Source organism: Chelonia mydas, chromosome 6 (genome assembly GCF_015237465.2).
Source record: "Chelonia mydas isolate rCheMyd1 chromosome 6, rCheMyd1.pri.v2, whole genome shotgun sequence".
NCBI lineage: Eukaryota > Metazoa > Chordata > Testudines > Cheloniidae > Chelonia > Chelonia mydas.
In genome coordinates, this window is record NC_051246.2 from 18,608,659 (window position 1) to 18,620,239 (window position 11,581).

Genomic DNA, 11,581 nt, shown 5'->3' on the forward strand with positions numbered 1-11,581 from the left:
CAGAGGATCCCAGAAGATGCTACAACTGTAATTCCATGGAGCACCTGAGGTACAGGTGCCCCAAGCTGAGAGAAACCAAGCCCCCACCAGCCCATGTTAGTGCAGTTGTCCTCAGTACAGAGGCCCCAGAGGGAAACCAGGCAGGAACTCTCACAACTTACCGAGCAAGTTTTGTGGGGACTGGCCTCAGTGAACCAGATATGGAGCACATTAAAGCTGTCAAAATTAATGGCAGGGAATACTTGGGGTGGAAGGATACAGGGGCCCAGATCTCTCTGATTAAGCAGAGTGTGGTCCCAAAGGCTAGTATATTACCTGGCCAAATGGCAGAAATTATGGGGGTGGGTGAAACCAGGTTCCCCGTACAAGTAGCAAAAATCCATGTGACGTGGGAAGGTTTGGAAAGCGATCTGGTTGTGGGGGTGATGGAAGGCATCCCAGCTGACATGTTAGTGGGTAGTGATTTCTTCCACAAGGCTATGATCATTCGTGTGGTGACCCGTAGCAGGAAGGAATATTGTATTGAGTCCCTGGAGGGAGGGGTTGAAGCCCCAGAAACTGCTGAGGGGAAAGTCTCCTTGATTCCCCTGTGGCAGAAAGCAGCATTCAGCTCTCAGATAGGGGAGGGCTGGGACGTGCTCTCCCATGCCCAAGGAGGACAGCATGCCTCCCTCAGGGCCAAGGGTGGGGGAAATGTTCTCTGTGACTGAGGACGCTGTCCCAGTTGCTAGCTGCCAGGATTTTGCAGCTGAGCAAAAGATTGACCCCACTCTAGAAAGCATCAGGAAGTATGTTCTCGAGGGAATCCCAGGGAGGGAGAACGGGGAGACTTTTTTGAAGAGTGGGGGAAGTTATCTAGAGAGGCTCCTGTGGGGAAAAACAAAAGGCCTGGGCAGCCCTTTAAACCGGTGGTTGTACCCAGCCAATGCCATGCGGACTTACTGCAGCTAGTGCATGATGGTCCCTTGGCTGGTCACTTAAGGATACAAAGAATCTATGACAGGCTGAAGACGTATTTCTACTGGCCAGGAATACGAAATGACGTAAAAGATTGCAGAACTTGTGTATTGTGTCAGGCAAAGAAAAGGCCTGTAGGACCCTAGAAAGTTCGTCTACGTCCCTTGCCTGTGATACAGGAGGCATTCCTAAGGGTAGCGATGGACATCATGGGTCCTATGCAACAGCCCACCCAGAGAGGGAACAGGTATATTTTAGTAGTAGTGGATTTTGCCACCAGGTACCCTGAGGCAGTTGCTCTGACTAATATTGAAGCTGAGACTGTGGCAAGGACCCTTCTCACTATATTCAGCAGAGTGGGTTTCCCTAAAGAGATTTTATCTGATCGAGGGTCAAATTTCATGTCACAAATTTTCAACGAACTATGGAAGTTGTGTGGAACAAAACAACTTAAAACTGCCCCATATCACCCACAGGCCAATGGTTCAGTGGAAAGTTTCAATGGGACTCTAAAATCCATGCTAGGGATGTACACTAAGAAGAGGGGCCAAAATTGGGATGAGTTATTACCATTTCTATTGCATGCATACAGGGAGGTACCCCAGGAATCCACAGGGTTTTCCCCATTTTATCTTTTGTATGGAAGAAAAATGAGGGGACCCCTCGATCTCATTAAAGATTCCTGGGAGGGAAACACTGAAGTAAAAGAAGAACCAGTGACTGAATATGTTCAGAGGTTTAGAAAAGAGTTAAAAGACATGATGGAAATAGTTCAAACCAATCTTCAAGAAAGTCAATCCAGGCTAAAGGCGTAGTATGATAAAAAATACTTGTAAGCGTACTTTTGAAATAGGGGATTTGGAAATGGTATTAAGCCCTGCGAAAAAGTATAAAATGCAAAACTCTTAGGAGGGACCCTTCGAGGTAATAGAAGTGGCAAATGAGGACACCTATCAAGTTAAGCTTGTGCATGTGAACAGGCTGAAAGTCTATCACAACAGAGAGGCCATAGTAAATGTGATCTGTTGTATGGAAGGGGAAACTGAGACACATCCATTCATTGATTTGATGGCTGAATGCCAAGAGGGTTCAACTATGGGAAGCGCTGAGATCTGCAACGAGTTGACACCAGCTGAAAGGGGGGAGGTGTTGTCAGTGCTGCAAGGATACAGTGAGGTGTTTTCCAACAAGCCAGGAAAAACGCACATGCTAACCCACAAAATCCTTACAGTAGGGTCATAACCGCCCCCTTCCAGGCCTTAGAGGGCCACTGGCAAGGTACAAGAACAAAATTCGTACAGAGATACACAATATGTTGGACCTGGGAGTGATTAAAGAGTCTGACAGCTCTTAGGCATCCCCTGTAGTCTTGGTCCCTAAAAAGGACAACTCTGTAAGATTTTGTGCTGACTACAGAAAGCTTAATGCTGTTACAGTACCAGATGCATACCCTTTGCCTAGGATTGATGACATGCTGGATATACTGAGCAAAGCCAAATAGCTCAGCACCTTTGATCTAATATGGGGTTTCTGACAAATCTCTCTGGTGAGGATGCCCAGAAAAAATCTGCTTTTATCACTGACGTCAGCCTCTATGAATTCACAATGTTACCTTTTGGTTTGGTCAATGCTGGTGCAGTCTCAACTCCCTCAGGCCGTCTTCCCCATTATTTCCACCTGCGCCCAGCATGCCTTCCAGAAGGTCCCGGATTCGGGCAGGCCTACTAAAAGCTTTGCCAGTATCCGTCAGGGTGCATCAGAGTCCTTTATGGATTTTACCAACAGATTGCAGGAGGCTATCCTCCGACAGGTGGATAACCCTGCAGCAGCTCAGGAGATCCTGTTAAAAATGGCGGTTGAAAATGCGAACGAGGTTTGCCGCCGTGCTCTCCAGGCTGCACAAGCCTCTGGAATTCTAGAGCTGTCGGACATGCTGCGGGCGTGCCAAAACATCGGAACCCAAGCACATAAAGCTGGAGTTCTGGCCGCCGCCCTGCGGAAAAGCGGGAAGGAGGGGAAGCGTTGTTACCACTGTGGTAAGGAGGGTCACTTTCAGCGGGAGTGCCGCTCATCGACGGCGCCCGCCCACCCCTCAAAGAAGTGCCCCAAGTGTCGGAAGGGCTATCACTGGGCTAATCAGTGTCGTAGCGGGTTGGGAAACTGCACGACGGGTCCCCCCCGAACCCAGGGCCAAACGGGGGTGTTTCCCACTCAGACAACTGTTCCTCTGCCTTACAATCCATAGACTCCATGAGGGTGGCGACTGCCAGAAGTGCAGGGCTTGATTTGATTATGCAGGAGGACGCTGATTTTCAGTTGCCGGGGGAGGTTTGCGCCATACCTACGCAGGTGACGGGACCTCTCCCTGCCGGATTTGTGGGTCTGGTTCTCCCTCGTTCACACGCTGGGAAACAGGGTTTTTTTGTCATCCCAGGAGTCATTGACGCCGATTACACCGGCGTTATTAAGGTTCAGGTGTGGACCCATCTTCCACAGTCGCTCCAGCGTGGACGGTCAATTGCGCAATTGATTTTAGTACCCTATCAGGTGCCAGCCGCAGAGGATCGAGCCCGGGCAGAGGCAGCTTTGGATCGACGCTGGCTCAGTCGCCGTCTCACAACACGTCCTCTCCACTTGTTGCTCTAACAATGTCGGTCCGCCCCTCGAAACCTCAGTTAACACTTCTCTTAAATAATGTTCCTTTTACAGGGTTGGTGGACACTGGAGCTGACGTTACGGTGATTCGTGATCCGGAGTGGCTGGTCGGTTGGCCAACAGTTCCTTCTAAAGAGTTGTGGGGGATCGGGGGTAGCAAACCCGGGCACCAAAGTTTGTCTTGGGTCATGGTCTCTAAACCGGGAGGCCGTGTCCTTGCTACAATCCGCCCTTTTGTACTCCCTGTCCACCTCAATATTTGGGGCCGTGATTTACTTACAAAGCTGGACACCACCCTCGATATTAATATATAATGGCCCAAAATCCTCCCTCACCCACCTTGCCATCCGCATTACCATTGGTATGGCAATCCTTAGAGCCCGTATGGATTGACCGGTGGCCCCTCCCTCTAGAAAGGCTGAAAGCGCTTCATTCACTTGTACAACAATATTTGCATGCACAGCGCTTGGAGAGCTTTACTAGTCCTTGGAATTAGCTGCTGTTATTTTGGCCTTTCAACTTTTTGCTGATTGTCCCTTTAATTTGATCATGGACACGCATTATGTTTATCAGGTAATTGATTATTTACCCCTTGCCCTTATTACCCCTCAGGTCGATGCGGACCTCCTTCGCCTGTTTTTGTCCTTACAGTATCTCATCGCCACTCATAATTTCCCTTATTTTGTTGCTCATATTCGCAGTCATACCCCTCTGCCTGGGCTACTCACTGAAGGCAATGCGCGCTCTGATCGCGCGTTACGTGGTCAGGTAAATTCCCTTTTTTCTGACCCCATTGAAAGCCATGCCTTTTTTCATCAGTCTGCCTCTGTTTTGGCCCGACAGTTTTATATTCCTGCTGATCATGCACGTTCTATTGTTCGTTCCTGCCCCCACTGCGCCGCTGCTGCCCCTACCTTTTTTTCTGCCGTTAACCCTAGAGGTACCGCAGCGAATTAGCTGTGGCAAATGGATGTCACTCACATGCCACAATTCCGCCCCTATTCGTTTTTACATGTTTTCATTGATACATATTCGGGATTCCTTTGGGCGACCCCACAGCGTGGGGAAGCCACTCCCAAAGTTATTCACCATTTGCTAGCCTGTTTTGCTGTTATGGGTCACCCGAGCCAGATAAAAACGGGTAATGCCCCGGCCTATTGCTCCACAGCTCTCTCCACCTTTTGTGTCCAATGGGACGTCCGTCTCAAACACGGGATCCCTTATAATTCCACAGGCCAAGCTATTGTTGAACGTGCAAATCGCACGCTAAAAACCTTGCTTGACAAACAATTAAAACAAGGGGAGCTGCGTCTCCGAACCTTAGGAGACATTCAGCAACAAATGCATGTCCTTTTGTTCGCTTTAAATAATTTAATGCTGAATGCAGATCAGCAGACCCCCGCGGATCGGCATTTTCACAAGTCCGAGGTACTGGAAAGACCGCGTGTCTATTACCGTCAGCTGCCCGATCCGCAATGGTTGGGCCCAGTGCCTTTAATTACTTGGGGTCGGGGATATGCTGCTGTGTCTCTCCCTGCAGGACCGTTGTGGGTTCCGGCCCAGTGTGTGCGACCGGCACTGAAACAGCATGGCTTGGCACCAGGGGCTGTCAAACCCCATACCGGAGTTTCAGCTGACCTTGGAGGAGAATGCGGTGCCTCCTGGGTCGACAACGGCGGGACGGAGACGGAAGAGACGTAGCGTCCCAAGCCAGCCCGTGACATGCGGAGCAGTAAAAGCATTGGTCGCCGCAGCTCAATGAAGACTGGCAGCAAACCAACAGCCAGAGACTCCTGAGACTCTGTTTGTGGCAATTCTCGCCCAAATTACTGCTAATTCTATACTGATTGTATGCCTTTTGTGCCTGCTATTTCCTGGAGGGGTTGACTCGGGAGCGCTTCTTCGTTACGGGCCCGAATGATATATAACCTGTGGGAAAGATTGGCTTCAAAGTTATCCACTTTTGTTTATTTGATTTTGTAGCAGCTGAAGAATTGTTAGGTACATGCCTCATTCCAGTATGTCATCACCCTGAGGAAACTGGGAATGAGATGATGCTCGCCGCTTACTCGAACCTCTCTTCCCAGTACTTTAGCGTGGCTAATCGGGGCCCGGCCAATTACACTTTACCTTCTTAAGCTTATTTTTTGCTGCTGCTGTGTACAATGTATTCCCTCTTTGTTAAGGCTTTGTCAAGACCCGCCCTGGCAGGCTCCACGAGTTATGACCTTGTCTGTCTGGGAGTTAATTGGCTTGCAAATGCAAATTGATGGCTACCATGAGATGGCCGAGCACAAATAAACAAAAAAGGAGGGGATGTAGGATTCATACAAGGTTTATGCCGTTGGCAACATTCAGGGCACACCCAGAGTGTTGTGCTGGACTTGTGCACACACAGCTCCTTTCAAGGGCATCAACCTTGGAATCTCGCCAAGATGACATGAACCGTGGGAAGCCTCTCAGGACTGGGCTCAAGGCCCGAGAGCAAGGAAGGCAGTAGATAGAAATTGGTAAATAAGAATGTTAAACAAAGCCAGTGTATTCCTTTTATCTGTTGGAGAATGTAATGCGCGGGGGGAGAGAGAGAGAATAAAGGGGAAGGTGGAAAGCTGACAGGCAGAAGCCCGTTAGCAGAGACCAGCCTGCTTGCTTGCTAAAAGCTGTGTTCTGTCTTGTCATTGAACCGCCACACATTGTAAATTGGCCTGTGCCCCAAACTAAAAGACAGGTCCAATTATTCATCGGTCTGGCAAACTACTACAGAAGGTTTGCGTGTGAGTTCAGCGACATTGTATCCCCAATCACAAACTTGTGTAAAAAGCACCAACCCAAAAAGGTGGTTTGGTCAGAGGCATGCCAAAAGGGTTTTGATAAGATAAAGACAATCTTCTCTGGAAAACCTGTACTACCCAGTCCTGACTTTGAAAAAACTTTGAGCTATGTACAGATGCCTCTGACACTGGTGTGGGTGCTGTACTGGTGCAGACAGGGGAAGGTAACAAAAAACACCCAAGTGCCTTCTTGAGTAAAAAGCTGTCACCAACGGAACAAAATTTCTCTGTCATTGAAAAGGAATGTTATGCTATGGTGTGGGCAGTTAAACAGTTGAGGCCCTATCTCTTTAATAGAAAGCTTAGGATACTGACAGACCAGTTACCCTTGGTATGGCTAAACAGAACCAAAGTTCACAAACTCCAAACTTCTGTGCTGGAGCCTGAGCCTGCAGGAGTCTGGCATGGAAATTATACACATAAAGGGAAGGGAAAACCTGGTAGCAGATGCCCTGTCCAGGAAAGAGGACCCCGGGTGCACTGCCTTTGAGATAGTCAGTGACTAACCCTCTTGCAGTAAACTAAGAGGAGAGGTGTGACACTCTGTACCTCGGGGGAACACCCTACACCCCCATGTTCATCTTTATAAAATGATTGTGTGGTATCCAATGCAAAGTTTGTCATGTCATGTCGGGTGTCTTCGGAAGGCTCATGATGCACTGAGCATGGTTGTTATAGTGATGTTATGGTAATTGTTACAGTAACGTTATAGTAATGTCATAGGTTATAATTTCATGTATATAGTTATGAGGCTGAAAATGTATCCTCATGGCTTAAAGCAAGCCCATGCAAAAACTCTCCAGGAGCAGAGAGGCAGTTCACACCTCGTCAGGGCACGGATGGCACAAACCCAGCCCAACCTCACAGGAACAATGGACACTGGCTTAGGCAGCAACAAAAGAATCTGTTAGACCCTCAAGGGAGTCACCCCCCTTCCTTTGGGCAGTTTGGGACTGCAATGAGGTAATGCTCACCTGACTCTGAAGGGGTGGGGGCAAAGACAAGGGGGAAGAAAGAACAGGATAAAAGCAGGGGACATGCTTTGAGCAGGAGGTTGGACTAGATGACCTCCTGAGGTCTCTTCCAACCCTAATATTCTATGATTCTATAAAAGGGAGAGACATTTTGCCATGATCCCTCTTCTTCCACCTACATCTACAGACACCACCACCACCAAGCGACTGAAATGCTGATCAAAGGGGAGAGCCTGAATGAAAAGTAACTAGACAGCCTGTGATGAGAAGCATCTAAGTTTGTAAGGACACTGAAAGTGTTAAGATCAGCTTAGAATGTGTTTTGCTTTTATTTCATTTGACCAAAGCTGACTTGTTATGCTTTGACTTACAATCACTTAAAATGGATCTTTATAGTTAATAAATCTGTTTGTTTATTCTACCTGAAGCAGTGTGTTTGGTCTGCAGTGTGTCAGAGGCTCCCCTTGGGATAACAAGCCTGATACATATCAATTTCTTTGTTAAATTGATATTTGAGCCCGTGGCTTAACAAGGTTCTTTGAGTTGAGGGTGGCCCCCTCATTTGGGACAGGTTAAACACAGTCCTGATTTACTGTATTTCTACAATAATTACAACATTGGCAACCATATTTCACTACCCCTGCATTCAGTACTAAGGTGATTTGTACCCAACACCAACCAAAGTTGATCACCTTGACACCGCTGTGTCTGTTAAATATTTAAGCAGATCACGAGCAAACTGTATTTACATAAACACACCCAAAGTTTCTCCTCCTCCCAGCTAGTTGTCAGGGAAGCATTCATTCAGACCCTGCTTACATAGGTGTCAGACATCTCTACCCAACCTTCCTTCTTGAAACCTGTGATCCATTTTGCTTCTTTGTTGAAAGCTTTCGAGGGGGGCATGGAAAATAAATTCTGCCCATTAACGAGACTAGCACCAAATTCCTGGTGCCAGTGATGTGTGGCACCAAGAGAGACCTGAATAGTGTGGTTTCCAGGCGCACTCTTTCATTCCAGGCCAGCTCTGCTCAACCAAACTCTAAGGAAAAGAGACTTTTCCATATGCAACGTAGCATGGTCAGATCTGGCTAGTACCAAGCCCTTTTGTTGGGGCTGTTGCTCAGCGTAGACAGCTTCATTCCCAGTCACGTCAAAAAACTCATCCTTCCCCTGGTGTTAATTGCTTATCCCAGCAGGCCCCGTCTATAGCACACTGAGCCAGGAGTGCAGCCAGGTCTGCCCAGTAGCCTAATGACTTTAGCTCTGTGCTCCCCTGCTATTTCCTAATGAGCTTCCTGTGCTGTAGCTCCCCAGCCTGAAGATGCTCATGGGCTTTACTGATTCACACTCCCTACCCTACCTGGAGGGTAGGGATAGGATACAGAGGGACCTAGACAAATTAGAGGATTGGGCCAAAAGAAATCTGATGAGGTTCAACAAGGACAAGTGCAGAGTCCTGCACTTAGGACGGAAGAATCCCATGCACCGCTACAGACTAGGGACCAAGTGGATAGGCAGCAGTTCGGCAGAAAAGGACCTAGGGGTTACAGTGGCTGAGAAGCTGGGTATGAGTCAACAGTGTGCCCTTGTTGCCAAGAAGGCTAATGGCATTTTGGGCTGTATAAGTAGGAGCACTGCCAGTAGATCGAAGGACTTGATCATTCCCCTCTATTCGGCATTGGAGAGGCCTCATCTGGAGTACTGTGGCCAGTTTTGGGCCCCACACTATAAAAAGGATGTGGAAAAATTGGAAAACATCCAGCAGAGGGCAACAAAAATGATTAGGGGGCTGGAGCACATGACTTATGAGGACAGGCTGAGGGAATTGGGATTATTTAGTCTGCAGAAGAGAAGAATGAGGGGGGATTTGATAGCTGCTTTCAACTACCTGAAAGGGGGTTCCAAAGAGGATGAATCTAGACTGTTCTCAGTGATGGCAGATGACAGAATAAGGAGCAATGGTCTCAATTTCCAGTGCGGGAGGTCTAGCTTGGATATTAGGAAAGGGGGAGGTCTAGCTTGGATATTAGGAAACACTATTTCATTAGGTGTGTGGTGAAGCACTGGAATGCATTACCTAGGGAGATGGTGAAATCTCCTTCCTTAGAGGTTTTTAAGGTCAGGCTTGACAAAGCCCTGGCTGGGATGATTTAGTTGGGGTTGGTCCTGCTTTGAGCAGGGGGTTGGACTAGATGACTTCCTGAGGTCCCTTCCAACCCTGATATTTTATGATTCTATGACACATGCCTGTCCTGCTGTCTAGCACCCTGGAGCTGAATGGGAGCTGCCTGGTTGCCCAGTAGTCAGGGGTGGTTTCAGTTTTGGCACCTGTTATATGTCAGGTTTAACTTTCTTGAAACTGGTAGGTATAACCACCACCCTTCATTTAAGATAATAGAAACCGTTAAGCTCCTTTATAAAAATAGCAGTGGTCTCCAGTCAAAATAAAGGCACAGGAGAGTCTGCACGTGGGCAGAGGAGTTTTGCTGGGTATTGGTTGGTGGAGGACACTGTGTGAGAGAGAAGCGACAAACACACCAGAGAAGCAAGAAGAAGGCAGCAAGAGAGCTTCAGACACAGGCTGAAGAAGCACTGAGCATGACCCTTTGCAAAGCCTAGAGAGAGAGGTTTTGGGCAGAGTGCTTGCTGAAAGGGCCTCGGAGCTGGGAGCACAGAAACTGTCTCCTGTTGTTTGATTTCTCCTGTACATTCTGTGTAAATAGGCAGGCTTGCATCAAAGATATCTGACTCCATCACCAATGGCTCCTCCTAATGGAAAGAACCCAGACGTTGACTTGCCACTCAGGTCAAAAGAGGGTAGCACCATTAGTAAGTTTTGGCCGGGGAAGGAAGATGTGGTCTTGGGACCTGTATTCAGTTTTCCTCCCCCACGAGGAAGTTTGGGAGAGGGGCACTGCAGAAGACCATGTTCTGTTCACCAGAGGCAATTGGAAGCGGATCACTGAAGAAATAGGATCTCTTTCAAAGATCAGCGTACAGCCCATTGTCCATCTTGCCCAGTGTCCTGTCTCATACAATAGCCAGTACCAGCAGAAATCCCACGCCTGCCCATGGCACAAGTCTCTTCCTGGCCTCTATTCAAGGTTGCCTTTACACCTTGAAATCACGAGGGTGTTTAGCCCTTCAACACTTTTTTAAACCCCTACTAACTTCTCTCTCAGTATCCAGGTAAATGTCTGATGGACCCTTTTGGGGATCCTGCTAAACACTTGGACTCAAAGATTTACTGTGCCAGTGAGTTCCACGGGCTCCTTGTGCATGGCGCAAGAAAACCCCACATTTCACGGACACACAAATATCTCCGTGTGTGGGTCCAACGCCTGGCTACTTTCACATCAGGGACACTCACATTCTAAAACTTCCCACTTCTTGTCCAAAGTTGATTTCTGCCTGAAAGAAACACTGAAATTCTGACCTTAAATGGTTTTCATTTTCAAAATGTTGCATTTTTGCTTCAAAAATACTTTGTCAAAAAAAAGTGAAAATGTGCCCAATTTTGCTCTCTAAGAGTCTTATTTTTGAACCAAAGCAAATGTTCACACTAGCTGGGATTTTTCACTCACTTGGGGTGTAATTAAACATTCACAATGTTTGCGTTAAGGCCTTGCGTTTGGGATGTTATTGGAATTTTCTCACACACCACCAGCTGGGGGCTGATATTCACCAAGGGTAAATATTGAGGGGAGTGGCTGGGAAAGGGATGCTGGCAATGCTGTGCACTGGAATGAGGCTAGTACAGTGCAGGGTAAGATGTCAAGGCTGGGTACAGTAGTAAATCTAAATCCTAGCCTAACTATAACCTTATAGCGAACCCTAACCCTAGCTCTGGCCCCAACGGATTCCGATGTTAACCATAGAATAGCCCCAATGAACTCTAATCCTAACCCCAATCCCAACTCTGCTTCATAACCCTACAAAGAATTTGGCCATGGCCAGGCTGCTGCGATGCTGACAGCACAGCCTATCATGCTGAGCTGTATTGTCTCCTTGTGTTTCCCAGTCGGTCAGTCTGTCAGTCTCTTTGTTTATAGCTTATCCGCTCATGGGGGACAGGGTCCGCCTTTCTGTTCTGTGTTTGTACAGCTCCTAGCCAAATGGGGGCCTGGCCTGTGACTGGGGCTCCTAGATACCACACAATAC